This window comes from Phasianus colchicus, chromosome 12 (assembly GCF_987193195.1).
Source record: "Phasianus colchicus chromosome 12, bPhaCol1.hap1.1, whole genome shotgun sequence".
NCBI lineage: Eukaryota > Metazoa > Chordata > Aves > Galliformes > Phasianidae > Phasianus > Phasianus colchicus.
Genome location: NC_143447.1, coordinates 17,256,531 through 17,278,445, shown reverse-complemented (window position 1 = coordinate 17,278,445; position 21,915 = coordinate 17,256,531). Strand labels below are relative to the sequence as shown.

Genomic DNA, 21,915 nt, shown 5'->3' with positions numbered 1-21,915 from the left:
CCGCTCGCCGCCGCCCGCCTCCGCGCTGCTGCCCTGCGGCGTCCCCTGCCGGCCGCTGCCCGCCACGCTGCGAGCCGGGGCGCTCCGCGGGAGCTGCCAGAAGCGCCGCTGCCCTGCGCCGGCCTCCCAGGAGGGGATACAGCCCCTCCGGGACAAGCTTCCCTCGGCGTGGGGCCGCGTTGGCTGAGGCTCAGCCTGCTTTACCATCTCTGCGCCGCCCTAACTCTGTTTCCCGTGAGGGTTTTGTACAGGAGAGTTTGTGATCCACCGGTGACCGTACTGTGGCTGGGCCTAAGTAGATGTCAGGAGCCAAAAGCCATTTCAGAACGGCACTCATAAGCTGAGGAAGCTACTGAAATCCCTCCAGTTTTGAGCTTGTACCACGACTCATAAAATCTTCGAGCAACAGAAAGGCACTCAGTTTCCTAGGCTTAATGTTGGGCAGAAGCGCCTGCAGCCAGAGCGTCCCTGTGCCCAATTCTCTGCCTTGTTTTGCACCATATATGGGCTGGATGCAGAGAAGTCCTTTCATTGACTGCACCAATCTGACTTTGCATGAGCGGTTCAGCAAGGACACAGAAAAGCATCACCCTCCATGCTACCCACCAAATTAGAGAAAAAGATGAGGGGTGACTCATTCCAAGCTTTTTCATCTCCCCAGGCATCCTCTCTTTATCTTCCCTCTCTCTCTCTTACACACATTTAAGCTTCAGCCAGTGCTGCAGCACTGGGAGATTTGCAGAGGTTTGCAGCTTTGCATCAGGCAGCCAGCTCAGCACAGCTCCCACCTCTGCATTTACTCCTCAGGACAGTGCCCAACCCAAGCTCATGCTGGGAAGCAGGTGGAGTTTGGCACAAGCCCTGCAGAGCTGGGGATCAGGGCACAGCCATACTTCATTGACAGCACTGCACACCCATCTCTACACTGTCACACCCCTCCTGAACCTTCCCAGCCCAGCACCACATCTCCCTTCTGCCAAAAGGCTAGATTTTGGCTGCTGCTTTGCTCTCCACGGAGAACCTTTCCTTTTAATCTCAATAAAGCCTACAGGATTTAAGCCCAACCAGCACAGATAAATCATTGGCTTTGGCCTAAAAGTGAGCCAATTTAGCCTTGGCAGATTTGCTCTGTCAGAGGTCACTGTGAAGCTGATTTACTAAAGACACTTGCTTTTTTCTTGGCCTTGTGGTCAAAATCAAGTCCCTCAGTGACATTTTAACACTTGCTGTTCTTTTATGAGGGAAACCACTATGCTTCCAAGAGGAGGTAAGCTCCTGTGGTTTACAGGCTGTTTCTGCCTCTGATGTCACTGTTATCCTAAAACTCCTGAATAAAGAACGCTGGCAACCAGCGCTCTGCCCACAGCAATGTGTTGCTCTGACAGGACCAGGACAGCTGGTTTAAGCAAGCTTTCTGAAGCTTACTGTAGATGTTCTGCCAAATAACTTACCAGCAGTTTATTGTTCTTCCTTGCTAACAATCTGTCTGGTTGGTTGGTTGGCTTGTTTGGCTTGGTTAGTTGGCTGTTTTCTTTTTGCTTCAACTGTAAACATAATTTTTTTGATGGCATTGTAGAAAACCCAGCAGTTGCTGCACCTCTACTTTCATCTGTCTTGAAAAACAAACAAACAAACAAAAAAAACCCAACTCACTGTAACCTCTTTCTAGATGCTGAATAGCTTTCCGTGCTAGGGAATCAACTTCTCCATGAACCTTGTTGTGTGTGTTGATGTCGGCTGAGAAGCCCATAGCTTATTCCTGGGCCCAGACTACAAGACTGTTAGCAAATGGGCAGTTTGGCACAGGGAATGACTGACATGGGCAAAGCTTAGGCTCTTTCTAAAGCAGAACTCAAAGTTTTCTGAGCTGGATTCAAAGACTCTGAAGCTCCTTGAGAACCTCCTGATATCTCCAGGTATGCAGACAGCTAAAATGCAAACCCATCCTTGGCATCATTCTCCCTGAAGACTTTAATGAAGACATTTACATTTGCAGAAGAAGGGGAAGGGAAAGAAACCAGATGTCTTCTACCAATGTCAAATGAATAAAACCCTGAGGCTTCTGCTGCCACAATAGTTTGTCTGTCCTTATAGGAAGAGGTAAGGTGGTGTCACAACTTTGCAGTGACTGAAGATGGCTGCAGAAGAGCCTGACAGAAGAGATCACTTTCTCAGCAGCAGATCTTTGACACATCTGAGGCAAGCTATGGACCAGAGCCTCCCTCCTCCCCAGGTAAATCCCTGGTGCTATGGGAAATGTTCTGCCTCTAGAAAGTAGAACAGTTAATAGTAGCAAAGATCTGGGGAGGAAAAGGGCAGAAGGAATTCACCATCTTCACTGCTATTTTGGTGACAGCAGAGGCAAACTGGGTCTCTGTGGTCTCTTGAGCTTTAGTGAAGTTCTCGTGCTTTTCAAAGGTTCATTATCAGCATCCTACAAATTACAAAGTGTCACCCTAGTAACACTTGCTCCTGTTTTAGCACAGATTGTTATGGTTTTTTTTAATGTTATTTCTCATCTGTGAAGTTTAAAGGATGAAGCTGTCACTGGGGAAATGTTCTGATTTTGACATTCCTGAGATAGACACAAAGAAAACATATGGTTAATTAGATGTTGAGATGTTGTGCATAAGATGTTGTGATTCCTATTTGTATGGAAACTTCAAAACACGTTTGTTTACAGATGATTTCTGCAACTAGATCAATGGAGGAATATTCCTCTGAAGCAGGTAGGGAAAGAATGTGAAGTACAGTGTTCCCCATCTTCTGACTTTCCTGGCTACCCTGCTTTTATGATAGTGATAATAAAGAAATCACTGACAATTAACCGCTTTAATGATTATCAGGTAATTCCACACTACTAGAGAAGCACTTGGGTTCTCTACATCCCTTTTACCAGGCCCACCAAGCTTGGAAACCCTGAAAAACTGGCTAAAATGTCACCAGGGGAGGTGATGTTTCTCCATGGGCTTGAGGATCCTCTCTCTGCTTCCAGACTAGGAACATTTTTTGGCACTCCATTGCAGCAGCAACACTGTCTTCCCCTGGCTTCAAAAGGAGTTTCACAGTGTATGGATTTCTTCCATAAACTGAAAGCAGGAGCTTATCTGCAGAGGTATTTTTGCTCTTCATACATGCTGCAGCCCCTGAGAGCAAGTACCTTCCTGTTGTGACCTCTGGAGCAAGCATGTGCAGTAACGGGGTTTTATTTTCAAAAGGTCTGTGAGAACAGGAGCCGCATTTGACTTGATACAGAAGTACGTTTTTTAGAAAAAGCTTCACAAATATTTACTTCAAGGACCAAAAGCACAATGTTCTGATTTTGTTGCCTGCACGGAAATGAGTATTCTTCTTTTTCTACGAGCGGTTTAATTGCTTCAGTCAGTGCAGTTTTCTGAGCAGTACTTGCAGACGTGGTGTTCACCTCTAGATGGTGTGTTTTACTCAGAAGAACTTTACTCCTGGGCCGTTATGTAACTTTTGCTCACTTGTCAGACAGGTTGCACTCTCCAACCAAACAAAATACATTTTAGTATTTCCTTGTTTCCTTATCTTCAGGGTCTGGCTGCAGTGTTATGCAAATTTATAAAAATGTAGTGCTTAGATGCTTCAGAAAAAGCTTGTTACATGGCATATGGTTGGACATACGAGGTATCGACTTGGTAATGGATAAACATTACAAATCTTCTGTTTTCATTCCTATGCTAACTTAAAACAGAATCTTTTTTTTCTAATACAATATCTCTGCTTTTGTACTTGAATGCAAGAAGAGAGGGAAGTTGCTTATGCTGTTAATATCACAAAACTGAAGCTGTTGCACTAACTGTGTCCACTGTATTTATACTTCTCTGTGGACAGCACAGGGTGGAGTGGAGCTGTGGAGCTTTGGAGTAAAAACACAAATTTTAGCAAGTGTGTAATGTTCCCCTAACTTCTGAAGCTCACTGGGAGCTGCAAGCTGTGTGGTCAGAGGATTCTCCATTGCTGTAGAATGATTTCCATGGGGCATGCTGCCCAAAAACCTAAAGAACTCTCTAGATATTAATTAACTAATTAAGACCTAGAACTTTCTTATGAGGCAGATCAAGTGATACCAACAGACTCTTCATGTCCCAGGCCCTTTTCAGGACATCACAGGTACTCTAAAAATGCAGTGCAATACTTCAGTGCAGAAAATAAACAAGATGAATGTCAGATCTATGTTATGGGAATGATCATACCTCTCTGCAGTCTGAATATGGATCTTAGCAGGCACAAATCTTACAGTGATGATGAGAGGGTGGCAGGCAGAGAAGAGCTGAGCAGTGACACGTGCATTAACCAGGGAGTTCATGTTACACTTGTGTAGAATTTAGCTGAGCTGTACTATAGACTTTGTAGAATTCCTCTATGGAAATGTCTCAGAAGAATAAGAATCCAGTCTATCATTGGAACTGTGATTCTATTTTTGTACCTCCATTTTGATAGTCTGCAGAAAAAAAAAAAAGTAAGGAAGTATGTGTGAGAAGAATGAGCATCACAGCTTCTGTTATCCTTCTGTTTTAGTTCGCTAATGCTTTTCAATACTCAGGAATGGAAATAAAAGACCCTGGTTAACCAAATATCCAGTATATAGTTTGTGACTTACTTAAAATACAAAGTGGTTTCCTTCTAAATGTCAGCATTTCAGTGCACTGAAGGAACAACATGAGATAATTTATTGCTCAAGTTTTGGTCACTTTAGAAAAGAAGAGGGGAGGATTTGGAAAGAAATATCACTAGTTTTGGGTCAAGGATAAGAGCAGCTTGGATCTGGTAGTTCTTTTATTTGTTGGTTATTTTTTAAGAAATTGTAAGAAAGTGTGCTTGTCTTCACTGTTCTCAGACATAGGAATGGTACAGTCAAAGTAATTGGGAACAGAGAAGACCCCAATCTGCTTGCACTGCCCAGCTGAAATGTACAGAACATAATGAAATAAAAATAATGATGAAAAAGAAATTAGATCAAAAAATCTGCTGGTCTTTCATAAGCTAAAATGTTCTTCATAACACTAGTAAGGAAATTACTTGTGCTGACTTCAATGGATCCAAGATTTTCTCCATGATTTCTACCTGAAATTGCTACTTTCAGAAGTAAAAAAAAATAAAAGTCTTATATGGAAGCAATTTTTCTAGTGCATTATGAATAACATCCCCTGCTTTTATTTTACACCTCAGCTCAGCTTGTAAATAACAGCTATTTCCACTAAAAGGCTATTATGAAGTTATCTTTGATGCGGAGGCTACAGTCACAGTTCCCAAGCATGAAAGAACACTTTAGTGTATAAACACCTACTTAAATATCCTGCTTTCCCCCAGAGCAGCCCAGAGCAGAGTGAGGGCATGCCCTGGATGGCTTTGCTGCAACACGCGACATTTCAAGCTCTGCTTGCAGTTCCCTGACAAAGGCCCCTCACAGGAGCTAGGCTTTCATGTGGTTATCACAGGGTGTTGCCAGACGTTTTCATTTAGCTTTTTACCAGGAGATTGCTCCTCCTGCTCAAGGAGAACAATGCTGAGTGGCCCATAAAGGCTATCAGTTCTTCTGGACTCCAGTTCTCTTGGCCTCACATTCATGGTCTTCCACTGCCTTGGCCTACCCCTCTTGTTAACACCTGGGCTGGACATTCACTCCTGGAATCATATGGGACCACAGCAATCACTGGTAGTACCCTCTGGGCCTTGAAAGCTGACACTCTTTGGGCCCCTGAAAGGCAACAATGTCTCTGTGATATTTTAGATTCTGGAAAACACACCTGAGCAGATGTTGATCATGGCTTTTAAAAGCAGTGAAATTGGTTGTTTGCAAGAACTCCTAAAGGAAACTGGTGAGAGCGTTTGCACTTGAAGTTTGGTCAGGCTTGAAGTATTCAGAGAAACCTCAGAAGTGTTACTCTCTTCTCCTTGTCTGTCAACTAGGCATTTGTACAGGCTGATGTGGGCAGAAAGAATAAATCTGCTCATGTAGATATATTACCTCTGATAGTATTTAAGCACAAGCTTAAAAAGCCTTGAAAAGTGTCATTTTTGTAAATTCAGCATCTGAGCCATTCATGCTGCTCTAAGCTTTGAGAGTTAACACCAGAAACATCTTTGAGATGGACATTATGTCAATCAATTCCAAAATACAAATAATTCAGTGATCTATCATAGAGCCCCACAATTAAATTACACTGTGCAGTTTTTATTGATCTCTGTGCTTATGATGCGTGTTACACCCATTTCTAAACAACGTATCTGGCCTTTTCACTCACTGGTGCTCATCAGATTTAGCTCTAGTTTGGTACTGGAATGCCAGTACTGTCCATGAAGCAGGTTGTATCTGCCATTTTGGATATTATTATGATTCAGTGCATGAAACAAACATGAACTAGGAACTAACATTTAGCCACATTAGGATGATGATTTCTCACTGGTCAGAGGAATTAACACAAGCAATTATTTTGTCTTTGCAGGTGTCAGAATCTCAGTCCAACCCTCTTTTTTTCGCTGCTTGTCTTCTCCAATACTGACACTGACACAGAAAGCAGAATCTCCTGTTCCCCACCTCACATTTATCAGCACCTTTGAAACAATGTTAGGAGTCATCTACATTAAGAAACAACATTGCAACCGCTGGATTTCTGCTCTGGGATCTTTTGTAATATCAGAGCTCCTAAGGTACTTCTACCCTGGAGACCAGTGTGAGATTTGTAGATGAAACTTGTGGTGCTGAGGATAAGGAGTACAGAACTGGAAACCCAGAACTCAGCCCTGCTCACAGCTGAGGTGAGTGCATACAGAGCAGTTGGCTCTAAATAGAGCTCTGGTAATGAAAGAGTCACAAAGATAAGCCTTTGGGGTGTAGATGTCATTGCTCCCACAGTCTGAGTACATCTACATCTTCAGTCATGCAACAAAGGTGTGCAGGGAATTTTATTCCTGTATTTCCCTGTCTCCGGGCTCCCAACAGGATTTCCTTGCTAGACAATGTCAAAAGGATGAAATGGGATGAAAGTCCTCGCAGAAGCATGTGAGGTAGTGCCAGATGTTTTACAGGTGATGGTGTTGTTTATGAGCAAGAGCAGAGGTGGTGTGGGGAAGGGCGTGATGCTGTGCTGGCTCAGATGAGCTAAGAAAACCAGGTCATTAGGGATGCTAGGCTGCTTTGTGTTCAAGCAGAGCTGTGTGTTTGGCAGCATAAGGAAGGTTTTAAAGCTAAGCTGCATGCACAGCTCCACAGCCTCGCCCGGACTTTCTTCTTAAAGATCTGGAAGCTTCATGCAAACCATCATTTTTCAAAGGAGTCAGGTGCTTGCTCAGGAGGATCCAGTAATTTGTTTTTTTAGGCATTTCTGAACAGAAAGATAGAGCTGTGCAAATATACTCCTTAGCATAAAGGTCTTTTCTTAACTGGACTTCTTCACTCTCTCCCCTGTTCTCATTTCCCATCAAGCAAACAGTGCGTTCCTGCAGCATTTTGGAGGGGTGGGCTGTTCTACGCAGCTGTTAGCTAAAAGGGCTGTGCTTCAGTCCCCATGGAAACAATTTGGAGAGTTTTTGAGCTTGTGTAGCACTGCTGTACTGTATTTTGCCTCTCTTTTCACTTCCATTAGGAGTTCTGCAAAGCTTTAATTCATTAATGTTTGAAAAGCACTTTGAGGTCCTTGAAGAAGGTGCTATAGAGAAGCAAAGTGTTATTACCTCAGATTAACTGTTTCTGTTTTGGCCTGGAGTCACTGCTGTGCTTGCTTGCTGTGCTTGGTGAAAGCCAGAATGAGGAGCGCGGGCGTCTTGTCAGTGACGGCCTCCTGGAGAGCTCTTCTGTTCTGCAGAAAGTCACCTCGACACCGGCTGGCAGGCTAATCAAAACTTCTGCGAGGGCAGGCAGATGGGGACTACATTCTAGAAAGCTCAATACTCTGATCTTCAGGAGTAAAATGGAGGGAGACTGCAAAAGAAGATAGCACCACAGCTCTATGGTGCTCTGATGCATACCATCACTGAACATCACAGACTGTGAGATGGAGCAGATGAGAGCTTGTGGCACCTGTCACAGCAAGAGTAATTGCTACCATCACGGATGTGAGGGTCCTCCAGCCCCAAAGTCCCCAGCACATGGCATGTCTGCCACACACAGTCTGCCATGCTCTGCATAGTTACACTCTCTTCCACCTGTACTGATTTCCCTGTGAGGGCAGCCACCTTTGCACCACTGAAGCCAATCCATGCAGCTGACAGGTGTCAGCAAGGCTGCATGTGCTCGGCTGCCTCCCCTTAACCATGGCCTGTTTGAAGATCCTGATGCTACTAAAATGTTCAGCTACCTCAGGGATCTACATCCACCTGAGCCAGGGGCTTTTAGGTTATTTTCTGCTCCTGATGTCAGTGGTGTGCATACAGAGCTTTGGTGTAGCTTGGAGCAGGCTGCACCCCATTGCTGTGGCCAATTTTATCCCACACATGTTTGTAATTCAGAAAATAACATGCTACAGCCCAAAGGGTCTGACATTTCTATTCCCTGCCCAGTGACTCATCACCTTTCAGGTACCTGGTGGTCCGCAATCTCACCCAGATACTTGCTAAACCATTTGTCCCTGGGGATCACTGCAGAGCTCTGGGTAAATATGCAGCTGTGCACTGAGCTTTGGTGTCCCCATCTCTCACTGCTCCACTTCAGTGCTCCACTTCAGTGTGTGGGAGCCCTGTCGGGTGGTTCCCCTGCAAAATCCTCCCCAGCTTTCTGCCGCAGTGGCCTCCCGTGTTGTAAAGAGGAGACTGCAGCTGCTGGCGAGGTTTCCTGAAGAGCCTGCCAACAGGCATTGTATCTGGGCTGCATTTTTCCTTCCCTTCTTCAATTCTGCTTTGTGTGTGTATGTGTGTGTATGATGTTGTTGTTTTAATAATGCTTTTCTTTTCTTTTTAATTAATCATGGTTATCTAGGAAGTTACAAACAATAAGAAATAGCTAAACTTTCACTGCCTGCCTCATTAGGGATACAGTGAGTGAGGATCACATCTCCCCATCTCTGCTCTTATTCCCAACAATTACAAGAGCCAGGTTTAAACTGCTTATTTTAGCATTTAAAAGAAGTTGTGTCCCAGGCATGCTTTCACCAGTTTGGTGTGATCAGCTGAAAACCACCATAACAAGAAATGAGAGGATCGATTTCTATCCCAGTCAGATCCTTGCCTGAAAGTCTGCCCAAGCCCCAGGCCAGGCAGAGCTGGTGGGGTGCGAGTCACTGCTCACTGTAACACCAGCTTGAGGTGAGCCTGAGCCTAGTGGGTGCCCCCAAGGCATCCTCCCCTACCTTGTGACACCCAGCCCCTGCTCACTCCCCATGTCCTCTCTGCAGCATGCACCATGCTCTCTGCCACCCTGCTCCCTTGCCCCTTCTTCATATCCTCCCACTGTGTGATTCATTCATGGTTCAGAGATACCAACCCGAATGGAAAAAAACTCATCAAACATTCTGTACATTTCCTAGTGACTCACAGGGCCGACCAGCTCACCCAGTCACTCGCTCCCTGCCAGATAGGCTTGCCTGGCTCCCCATGTCACTCCTGATGGTCACTGCTGTTTCTTTGCTGTTTCCTGCACAACAAATCTCGGGGTGCTGCAGCAGCCCAATGCAGAACTCTCCCTCACTGACCCTGCCACACAGGACGAGGAGTGGCAGAGAGCCCTGACTGCAGCAGCTCTGCCTATGGGACTGGCACAGCAGAACTACAATTTCTCCCTTGGCTTCTCCAGTTTGGCTACGCACAAATTACTTTGTCATTGTGGTGAAACAAATAAGGCTTCATTATCATTACCATCCTGATGGGAGTAAACAAGTTTATTTACACTTGAGCACTACTGAAGAATAAAGTCATAGAGGAAAGTTCATGGTAGGTGGCCTGTCTTTGTCATTAGGGACGGCTTTTACAAAATCACTGCCCGCTCGGCAGGACAGGCTGCTATTCAGGCAGGCCTGGGTTAATGAAAGTACGGTGTGTGCTTGTTAAAAGGAGGACTACAGCACTTGTAATCATGGGTGGTCACATTTTTATTTAATGATACGTATCTTCCCTTTCTCTGGCGTTCATTCTTAACTCTTTGCCTCCCACTTGTCAGTTGTTATGCAATGACTAATTAAGGCCCGCATGGTAAAACCTGACACCAAGTCCACAACCAGCTAAACCCCCTTAACAAGTCATTTCTGTTTCTAAATAATCCTATTGTTAACAGCCCTGATATACCAAAAGCAAAAAGACCTCAAAGCAGAGAGGGCCCCACATGTGTAATCACTGGAGCTAAAACAATAATAAAAGGACAACTGCACACACTCTTGTGGAGGAAAAGGCTGCAAAACAGAACAGCTTCCTTTCTTTCAAGGCCTTGCTTTGGCCCCAGTGATAAATCTGTTGGGACAAGGATACTTCAAAGCCAGAAGATTAACCCTGCCCTCACTTGCGTGAGTCCCAAAGCTTGTGTCAATGGAGTTATCCCCGGGCAGGAGGCTCAGCCCTGCTGTTCTTATCTACAGATGCAAAGAAAGCTGAAGCCAGCTATGATGGGGAAAAAGAATCTATTTATCTTTGACATGACCTTGCTGGATTCTTGAGCATATCATGCTACCCTGAACAGCCTCTTACCACTTCCAAACACCCCTGTGACTTCTTACGACTGACTAGTCTGGAGTGCTCATGCCTGGGGAATTTCAAGCTCAGATGCCATTTTTGCATCTTTCAGCATATTACAGAGCTGCACAGGAGGATACATACGTGTGTATGTCCACACACAAAGGCAGAACTCACCATTGCTCACATAGTGTATTAATCAGTCTGTTGCAGGCTGTTTCTTGTTTCTATGGTCATGCATAGCAGTCTGTCCACCTGCCAGCTTTCCTCTCTCCCCACAGTAATTCTTGGACTTCACCATTGCTTTTGACAGAGGAGCAGAGATGTGACAACATATTTCTTCAAGCTTTGGAAAACCCACAGCTGGATGGAAAGCTGATGCTCCAGTGCAGTGTGTGAATTATTGCCTGTCACTTATGGATCTTAGTCACAAACATTTTCCAGTAGCATTTAAGAATATAAAAAACAAAATTACAAGCAGTTTTGGAATGAGAAATGTTCCTTACTCCCTTCTCCCTATCCTGAGTGGACAGGGAGAGCAAAATGCTTAAGGCAAAGCTTTGTGCGATGATCTGCTTTAGGTGCGATTCCTCTCTTTGGTTTCCTTAAGAGTCAGAGGAGAGCTATTGAGCACAGCTCCCATCTTGTCTCATTCCATACCCCTTGAGCCCAGGAGGGGCTGAGAACTGCTCCCACATCCCTGTCTGAGGCCTGGGACAGCAAAGCAGAAGGAGCTCCCTGCTAAGGGAGAGCATCAGGAGCATCGCTAGCATTGACACGAGCAAGTCCCCACCTGCCCAGTGCTCCCAGCGCTCCCTGGCCCTACTTTAACCTCTGCTTGAAAGCATATTTATTATTCCAGAGGAAACAGTCTGCTGGCTGCATGAGTTATGATAAGAGGGCGAATGATGGACTTCTGGTACATTGGAGCCTCCGTGTATGGCAGGCTGAGCTAGGAAACCCAGGTATCTAAAGGAGTAATTCAGCCAAGAAATTAGCTGCACCGAGAGGTTTGGCAGGGCTGCAAGCCTTTGGCCCTGAACTACTCCTACTCAAATGCACAGCACTCAACAGATGAGGGCAACATGCCCAGGGTACCTCATCCTCAGTTTACTTGTATAAACCTGATGCATGAAAACATGAGCATCAGGGGGAATAGTGGCATCAGTAGAGAGAGCAGGTGAAGTGTCACTGGGGTAAGCCAAACTGCTGCTGAGGCTGCAGGCACAAATGAGACAGTGTTGCCTCTGAAGCAGAGAATACAGATAGAGTTATTAAATAAATAAGCTAAGATAATAGGCAGTGCTAACCATGTGTATAACTAATACTTGCTGCTTAAAAATTGTTAACCCTGCTGAGTGCTTTACATATATCAGCAGCCAAACAGGGAGCCCTGCTGGCCTCCCCAGCAGTAGGCAAACCAGGATCCAGAGAGCCAAGGCTCCTGCTGCCAGCTGATGTCCCCCAGCCTGGGAGCTAAATTAGAGGGAATACTTCAGAAAAAAAGTGAGGAAAATAAGTTTATTTGTTTGTTTGTTTGTTTTTAAATGATGGAAACTGTCTCAGAGTATAAAGGAGGGAGAGATTCAGGTGAAGAAAATTGTAAGCGAGTCCTGAACTTCTCACCTTGCTGACTCCTCTCCTCAGAGGCAGAAACAAGCCAAATTGGGGACTCAAGAACAGCTGAGATCACCCATGAGCCAAGCAGTTACTGAACGGACGGTGACTCTGGGAGTTTCCCTTCACCTTTATCTCTTTATTTTCTGCCATTTTCCACATCAATTAAAGCAGGCAATGAGGAATTGTCAGTGGTGTGAGGGTTAATGAACAAAAGCTTGCACCTCGCTGCAGTGAAGCAAAAACCTCTGAGTCTTCATGCTGTCACAAAGGTGTTGCTGAGATTACAGTGCATGAAATATCCCAGAACTCCTGCAGACTGCAGGATTTACATTTGCAGGCTACAATTACAGAGTCTCCAGCACCCTCCCACACTGAGCAATGCTTCCACAGGCAGAAGCAGCCAAACACCTGTCCCAGGCTCCCATGGGTTTGCAGGTCCCTGCTCGTGCCAGACTCAGCTGGTGCAGAAGCCAGCTGCCCTTTCCTGCAGCCCTTGTGCATGGCTGGGCCACAGCAGGCAGTCAGATGGGGATTTCGGTGTGGAACATCAATTCCACCCCAGAACACTATCAGTGCAGTCAGGTTTACAAACAGGTGCTCAGAGGCAGGTTAATTCGATGCCACTTTGTAGTCATTGTGATGACTGCCTTGAACACAAGTGCCAGGGGCTCCAGGCACAGAAGTTTTGAGGGCTTCACTGGGGCCAGGCAGCACCAGGTTTGCAGAATGCTATTGCTGTATGCTGCAGGGTCTTCCCCAGAGCCTTGTTGTGAAGCTGGTTACAAGCTGATGTCATGGGAGGCTCTGCCTGGACTGGCACAGGCAGGCTCCTCCACAGAGGTGCTTCTCTCTGCCTCCCGGGCACTTTTAGGAGAGCCCTTCAAAGCATTCTCCCCTCCCAGCCCCCACAGCCATTTGTTCTTCCTTCCTCCTTGAAGTCTTCAAGTCATGGCAGTATTAACGCCAGATCCAGAGGAGACAGCTGGCAGGAGAGAAGCTCCCTGGCACCTTGCTGGGCAGCACCTGGCTCACTGCGGGGAAGGGAGAGCTCACAGCCCACATCCAGGGCCACCCTGGGAACAAAGCCTCAGCGCTTACCCAACAAATGCAGTATGCCAAGTGGGGTAGATGTGGAGGCTATGGCTGTCAGGGAGGACCACAGCCATCAGCTGAAATGCAGCAGAGCCAGGAGGTGGTGGTATATGGGCAGTGACAACTTTGGTGAGTGGATTCATGCCAAGGAAGACCCTCAGTTCCTTATGTCTTATCTATTTGTGCTCTATCTTTTGTATCCCCCAGCACTGGTTTGCACAAGCGTCCTCCACATCCTGGAGGAGCAGAGGTAACTGGTAGGACACACATTGGTTCCTGACAGCAGCCCAGGTCCATCTGTCCCACTGTGACCCTGTCTAAGCTTTCCGAGTCATGTTTGTCTTAGTGTGCTCTGCCTGGATTTGGCCTGACGTCAAACACCCCAAACATGACTCGCAGCTACTGTTACTCATTATCGCTGTAGCTGTTACTTTATTAGCCCTCAACAGTTGTCCTCCTGTGTTACGCTCTGAAATGACTAATGCCGAACCCAATAAAGAGCATCTGACATTGCTGTGTGTGAATAGCTGCTGTAGGCTTAGCAGGCAGCTGTATGACCTGTCATGTGGGCAAGTGGATATACCCCCAGTAAGTTTGGTGTGTGTCCCATAATCCTGCTCCAAGGGCACCCACTACGTCAGCTCCCTGTGGTGGCTGCAGGGCTCCCCAGGAACATGGCATGGAAACTCTGGCAGTCAGGGAATTCCTCTTTTGCCACCCAAACCATAGGGCTGCTGGTGCTGAGCATGAGATAAGATGTGTGCACAACTCGTAGAGAGAGCTTTCCTCTTGACTCTACCAGAAGGGCACAAATTGTTCCGTAGTCATCTTGTGTGCTCTCTCTTGCTTTAAATCACTTGCTTCTGTATTTATGACACCCAAATTGAAACTGAGGTTCAGGTGACCCAACCAAGGTCCTTGGAGCAGCTGCAGGCTCCCGAAGCAGCCCTGGCCCTATCTAAAGCACCGCCGGGTCCTGCTCAGCCCTTGCACTTCCCTGTGCTCTGCAAAATCATAGAATCATAGAATCATAGAATCACCAAGGTTGGAAAAGACCTAAAAGATCATCCAGTCCAACCGTTCACCTATTACCAATAGCTCCCACTAAACCATGTCCCTCAACACCACATCCAATCTTTCCTTGAACACCCCCAGGGTCGGTGACTCCACCACCTCCCTGGGCAATCCATTCCAGTGCCTGACCACCCTTTCTGAAAAGTAATACTTCCTAATGTCCAGCTTGTATCTCCCCTGCCGTAGCTTGAAACCATTCCCTCTGGTCCTATCACTAATGACACAAGAGAAGAGGCCAACCCCCAGCTCACTACAACCTCCCTTCAGGAAGTTGTAGAGTGCGATGAGGTTTCCCCTGAGCCTTCTCTTCTCCAGGCTGAACATTCCCAGCTCCTTCAGCCTTTCCGCATATGGCCTGTGTTCCAGACCCCTCACAAGTTTTGTTGCCCTCCTCTGAACACGTTCCAGGGCCTCAATGTCTTTCTTGCAGTGAGGGGCCGCTCACTCCCCAACCCTCCCCTCTCCTGCTTGATCTTGGGTGACTCCTTCTGCAATCGCATGAAACCCTCATGATCCTGCAGTGCACATGCCATTTGCTCTCCTGCATTGTTCCCCCAGTGGGTATTTATTTGAAGGGTTTCATTAAATTATCTCACCAGCATCACTTGGTACACAACTACGAATTAATTCAGTTTGCATTTTGGCTGACCTAATATTCATTATATTCCAGTCAAGTGCATGTGTTTTCTATTTGACAGTTGGTTCCGTGATAAGATATATGGTCCAAAGTACTACACTTAGGAACAGGAGTAATATTTACAGACACTCCATGCAAATACTGCAATTACCTGATTAATTACAGCCCTTACATTTGGTTCTGTAGATTGCACTCTTATCCCTCCTTTCTCCCCCTCTTTCCCTGTTGCCATATCTGTTTATAGTAGACATGAATAGCTTTCATATCAGCATAAATGAAGAAAATCTGTCTCTATAAAACCTAAGCACTACACGGTTGCACAGAAGTGCCTCCCATTCCCCATCACTGTGCTTGCCTATGGCAGTTTGGTGTGGCTGAAGTGCGCTGAGCAGCTCCAGTGCTGCGCTTCTGCAGCATCCTCAGTCCAAGGGGATGGAAATCAGAGCTGAAATGCAGCCCTTAAGAAGAATGGAAAGTAAAGTCAAGAGGGAAACAGTGTTAAACATGCAGGAGTGCTGTAACTGCGGTTCTCCTTAACCACAGAAAATAAGCAAGCTGCAGTGGGATTGACAGACAGACCGCTGCACAAGGGAATGCTACATTTTCACAGCACTTTGCATTCCGGTATCAAAAAGTGCCTTTAAAGGTTCCGTGCCACCAAGCCAAAAAGCAGCCATTGAAGTCAGTCATATCTATGGCATATATTACTAGCCACATTTTGTGTTTAAGTGAAATTAGCAGGCAGTGTTCAGGCAGAAGCATTTGGCTTTATTTTTGATGCTGTCTGTGGTTCCTCTGCTGACACCAGTGAAGTCAGCCCTGGCACAGCTGCCAGCTAGAGGAAATAGTTGGGAAACAGAGGTGGAGGACTAGAAACTGCTCCTGGCTGGATGGTGATTCTGGACAAATGGGCCTTGCCAGGGAGACCTGAACACAGAACATAACAGAAAGGAGCATGAGGGCTCAAATGTTCCCCACCTCCCAGCTCATGCATTTCATCTTACCCATAACTGCTTCATCCTCCCTCTGCCATTTTGACCTTCTCTTGCTCACCCTGAGCTGCTCGCAGCCTGCTGCAGGTGAGGCTAGGCTCTCCCCTGCCACCTCTTCCCACAGCCTCTGCCAAGCAGAGCTTCCTGCCCCCCCTGCCAGGAGCTTTCCTGGGGGCTTCCCTTTGTGCTTAATCACCCTGCAGTCAGGAATCCTGCAGCAGTGCAGTTTCGTTATCTGCATTCCAAATCCATCAATGAGCTGATCTCCAAGGTGAAATAAAAACATGCATTACAAATGAAATGCTCTATTGCTCTCCTTTGCCTCTTGCAATCACCTGTCACTGGAGATCTTCGGGGTTAGTTTGAAAGAAAACTCTTCCCTACTAATTAACATCTCAAAGTATTCCTCTCTCACCCTGCCACCATGAGGCAGGGGCTGCTAGAACCCCGGCTGTTTCTTGAAATAATTCAATACTTGAAAAATATCAGCAGGTTCCCTGTAATTCCACAGAACTGTCTTCGAACTGGTTCTGTCCTCCCTGGTGCTGGTGCATTGGGCTCTACAGAGGCTGGCTCAGGACTTTAGCTAGATTTTATTCTCAGAAAGCACGTTTCCAAACAGAGCATGTCTGATTTTACCAGCAGAATTTTGTTTCTTGCAACAGTAAATAGTCTGGCCAAAGAAAACACTATGTGTATGCATCACCTGTGAAAAGTCACTGAATATACCTGTGCTTCCAGTTCCTTATTGGAATCCCACACTTACTTTGTATAACTCACAAACAGATGGAGACAAATATTGTCTTTACTCTGCATAACTGTGATGCTTTTTGCAAAAGCCTAAGTTCTCATGGGTTTTCCTTGTATCCTGCAAAATCCATAAGGCACAGTTTTTTGTACAGGCATGGGGCAACCTGGGGCACCCAGTGACTTGCAGAGTTCCTCAGAAGGGTCTGCATGTTCCTGTGTGCACTGGCACCAGGGGGAAGTCTGTGTGTCCCCATCCTGGCACCAAGCCTGCAAAACTGGGGAAACCCCATTCTCTGTAAGCTGCTATCCATATCCTCAAGGTTTCAAACCAGATAGATGCTCAGGGAAGCCCTGACCTTTCTGTGGCTGCTGGTTGCAGATGAGAGCAAGTGGCAGGATGAAGATACCAAAGCCCTGATGTAGGGCAGCATCTGATAAGGACAAGAAGCCATGGGCGAACCACTGCTGGGCTGCTGCAAAACTCTCCCCTGCTTGGACATTGCTGTGTGTGTGTTTGGCAATGGAGGAGTAGGAAGCACTGTTCTTGACTTTTGTACATGAGTATCGCTCCAGCACCCTCACCTGCAGCAAACACCTATTTGATTCTTGAGCACCCATAAGTTTCACATCTATGCATGCTGTATCCCAGGAATCTGGGAACTTCCACCAAAAGCTGCCTCAGTTGTCCTCAAGTTTAGCCCAAACTTGCCATAACTACAAAGATCTTGCTCATGGTGCAAGATGAAAGAGGTAGGTCTTGGTCGTTACTGGTATCTCTGGGAGCATGAGCCTTGGAGAAATAATCACAGTTTTGGGAGCAGATAATGACAGAATGGTAAATTACATAATCTCCCGTAAACGGAGCCCATTCGTAGCCCAATTACCCGTCCCAGAAGCACCATGCAATTGATTGCAGGATTATATAAAGGGCTTTTCATTAGTCAGAGAGCCACAAAGGGAGCTTTTTCCAAGACTTCCTTGGGATTACTTAACCATCACTCCGGACAAGACCAGCAGAGCATCACTTGGATGGGTTGGAACAATGTCTACCATCTCTTCCTCGAGCACGTCCGTGCCCTTCAGCCTCTCTTTGGGACAGCTGCTGCAGTTCCTGCACTAGCTGGGGCTGCCCAGAGCTGAGCCCCAAATGGATCAGGTCCATCTTGCTCTGCTGGGGCCACAAACTGGGGCTTAGAGCATGAAAAATATAATGCCCTTCAAGCTGTACTGCACACAGCAAAACAACCGCAGCTGCAGCAAACAGCAGATATCCTTCTCTCTCTCTATTATGTCAGGGATCTGCAGGCTTTTCTGTTCTTCCCAGCCCTCTATATGTAGCAAAGATACCAGGCATGAGTGCCAGCAATTCCGTAACTGCAGCGGTGCCACTGCTCTGAAGAACGTGGCCAAAGATGCAGGTCCCACCCACAGCCTTCCTACAGCTCAGCTGCCTGGCAGAGTGCTTCTCCACAGCACAGCTAAGAGCAGCACGTGTGCCACAGCTTCATTCATCCAGCTTGCTTCTGGTATTGCAGATTATCAAAGAGCAGACAGGAGGAAGACTATCAAAGAACAAGTTCCTATTCACTTGTCAGCTAGAAACAGTAATCTATTTTAGGTAGAATAAGAAAAAAAGTCCTGCGGGTGGTTATTCCTTGGCTTTCACTGCCACTCATTTTAAAATTTCCCCCGGCCTCTCTCCCGTGACTGCCTGAGTGCAATGTTGGCCATTTCACAGTGCCAAATTGGTGTCTTCCCTCCCCTGGCGGGAATGACAATGCAAACAAAAATAGATAATGCATTTAAAAAATCTACAGTGGATTGTCATGGCAATAAATAATTGTAGCATGTTGCCATAGTAACTCTAGCTGTAATAAAGAGAGGCCTATCTGCAGTTTAGCTAAATTTAGTTGTTCCAAATTATTAAAAATATTTTCAAGAACTCTGGTAACTCTTTTAAAAACTGTTTAGGCTTGAAAAAAACTATTGAACATCATCTTCATTCATGATTTTGTTTTGTCTCCAAATTCCAAATGTACTTAATCACTGAAGTTACCAATGCCATTTAACCAACCGAAAAGCCAGTAAGCTGAGGAAGCCACCAAGGATTTTGCTGTTTCCCACATGGCCAAGCCATTCCTCCTGGATGCTTGGGGTCTGACAACGTGAGGTTTCTGTTGTACCAACTGTGATAGGAACAGGCCATGGGCCTCTGGAGCTACGGCTTCCCACCCAAAACTCAAAACTCATCATCATCCACCTGCCTCATCTTCAGGCCTGGGCTTTAAATTTTCAAGCTTATCTCATGCTACAACAAGAATGAGAAACAAGACTGCTGTGGCTTCATCCTGCACGTGGTCCAGTGGGACTGCTTCTGTCCACCCCAGGGATGCCTCATCTGTATTTGGCTAAGATAGGATTCACTTTTAGTAAATTGCAAAATAGTTTACAGAACATTTTCATAGAGCTAGCTGTTTTGCTGTCAGCTGGTGACATTGTGCTAATGGCACAATGAATTACAGCTGCTGCAGGATGGGGTAGCAAGGCCTGGTCCACAAGCAAAGCTGAGCTTTCAAAAGGCACTTTTTAGCCCATATGATTCTCTACATCTCACAAGAAACAAAAGCAAGTCTCTTCGTTGTTTTTTCATTGAAAAGAAACTGCAACTGCAGCTCACAGAAAACATGAGGCTGAACCAGAACGTGCAGCACCATAAGTGGTAACCAAACTTCATGTTGCTGCACGATTTAGGAAAAACAGAACCATGCCTTCTTGTTTCAATACGAAACCAGAGAAAAGCATTTTGAATGCTCTTTAACACATCACTGCCTGTAATTATGGAAGTTTTCCTCTTTATGCACCCTGAAAATCTCTTGAAGTCAACGAGAGGCCAAGAAATGCAGCCACAAGCGCCCAGTTGGAAGAGCAACCGTGCTGTTACAGCGCTGAGCAAAGCCCCAGAGATTTGCTCAACCCTTACCCTGAACTTTTAGTAGGACCTTGGGGAAAATCACCTGCGAGTGTTCTTCTGCTGTAGTTTCCAAGCTGCAAAACAAGACTAATGCATTTACCTCTTATCCTTTGATCTGCCTGGGCAGTTCAGCACAGCAAGGCATTGTGTTTTGCTGGTACGTTTGCGCAGCACCCAGCATGTTGCAGTTCAAACCCCCTTTGAGACTCACACACCCTGACAAGACACAACCATTGGTAACTCTCTGGTGTTGCTTTTCTTTAGCTTGATAGCAGCACTGCACATGCTAGTTAGTTTCTACTTCCCCATTGCCCCACGCTCTTCTGTAATCAAAGGAGTATATTTTTAAGAGCTTGTTTGGAAGTTCCCACTGACAAACTGCAAAATTTGGTGCTGGCAGCTGGTTTATGAGTGCTCCTGCAGCAGATGCTGCCTACAGTGTGGGGAGTTCCCTGGCGGCAGCCTCAGCTGCACCCCTCCCATCCTGGGCTCTGTTATCACTCCCCCGACCATGCTGATCCGTGCCAGTGACATCCCAACACACCACCCACTGCCCTCTCAGCTCTGGCAGGAACTCATCAAGGCTGTCCTGCAAATCCTGAGTGGCTGCAGTGAGTAGCAGTGCCTTTTACATAGGGCCATAGCCAGTTTTCAGAAGCAGAATATATAGCAAGGACAGAAAGGCCCAGCCTTGGGAAGAGAAGGGAAATCCGTTACCTTGAAAGTCACTGGGCAGAGTAAAGCCTGGCATTTCCCTCCTCCATCCTCTGCCCAGCAGCATTCCCAGCACCTTCATTCGCATTTAGAACTATGAAGGAGAGAGCAAGATCCTCTTGTAGTCTGTTGTACAATAAGGATACAGCATCTAAATTAGGTTTAAAAATAGACCACTTTTTTTTCCTTGTTGTAAACAAGTTATTATCTCATGGAAACATTTAACCTCAGATGGAACCTCATCTAATTTTTGCTGTGTTTATTATAGCCTGTGAAAAATGAATGAGTGCCACTGATATAACTCTATATGATTATTGAGCTGCTATGGGCCAGCTGGAAAAGATTCAGCTGTTTGAATAAAGAAACAAAAGTTCTAATATTGTGCTGATCTTTACTGGACAGTCCTGACCTCTGGGGCAGGAAGTGCTGGAAATGTCCTTTCTTGTTGAGCTCCGTTGGGTTTGCCCTGATCGTGGCTGCCTGCAGGAAACATAAGAGCTCATGGCAAAAATGCACTGCAGGCTGAACTAACTTTATGTGCAAAAAAGTGAATGAAGAAACTTTGGCTTTGCACTTTTATTTTTATTTTGTCATAATCTTAAGATGCCTGTAATGCCACATGTTAATATTCATAGCTCATATCTTGGTGTGTTTAAATAATATATACAATTATTTACATAAAACCGTGATGGAAGTTTTTGCCTGATTCTGAAGAAAGGTGTAATTTCAACTTAATTTCATTTGAGCTAGTAGCTTTGCTGTCACAAAAAATAGTTTAAGCCAATCGTACAAATTCTACAGGCAGTTCTTGAAAAGGAGTGTGTTATTTAGGTTGGCAAATCCCATGGGGTTGAGTCCTCTGGGGGCAGCAGCAGACCTCCACTGCCACTAACCCTGCAACTGGGCTTTGCCAACAGGAACCCTCGTTAGATCTGGTAGCACACCCATTCAGAGTGGCTCCGTTGGGCTTTTTTTTCATAGCCCTGGTTACCAGTGACCCATGTGATGGGCACAAAGGTCCAGAATTTGTTCTTTTTAAAACCTGTTTTCCATCACTGAGATGGCTGGCATCTTTAAAAGCAAGTCATCTTCACATTATTTCTTTCAAATTAAAGCCAAATAACAATAATTCTAATAATAATAATAATCATAAAGTGTGAGTTCAAAGCAATTCAAGATTATCAGTTTTACAGGTTGCATTTCTGTGAAGGAAACAGATGCAGCTTCCAAATGCTCATCTTCTCCCTCACCCCTCAGTGCCTGCATGCAGACATAACCCCACTGCGTGCAGCAGAGCTACTCCTGGTTTATCCTTGTAGCACTGAGATGGAAATCAAACCCACTGCAGCACAAAGCTTAATAACGCCCATCTTCAGTTAATTCCTGCTGCGCTCAATGGAAAACGCACCTTGTGAAAAGTCCAGGTGCAGGACCATTTGTTA

General features: G+C 45.9%; 2 long non-coding RNA genes across 2 annotated transcripts in view; one reads left to right on the top strand and one right to left on the bottom strand.

Moving 5' to 3' along the window:
- Positions 1–7,708, top strand: part of LOC149916299 (uncharacterized) — a 49,838-nt gene extending 42,130 nt beyond the window's left edge. The window contains exon 3 of the long non-coding RNA XR_016470476.1: positions 6,474–7,708. This is a non-coding gene — a long non-coding RNA (uncharacterized LOC149916299). The remainder of the gene's footprint in view (positions 1–6,473) is intronic.
- Positions 334–21,164, bottom strand: LOC149916298 (uncharacterized). The gene is made up of 3 exons (XR_016470477.1): positions 20,477–21,164; positions 7,702–7,948; positions 334–4,468 (listed from the first exon to the last, which is right to left on the bottom strand). It is a non-coding gene; the product is annotated as an uncharacterized LOC149916298 (long non-coding RNA).
- Between the last annotated feature and the right edge of the window lie 751 nt (positions 21,165–21,915).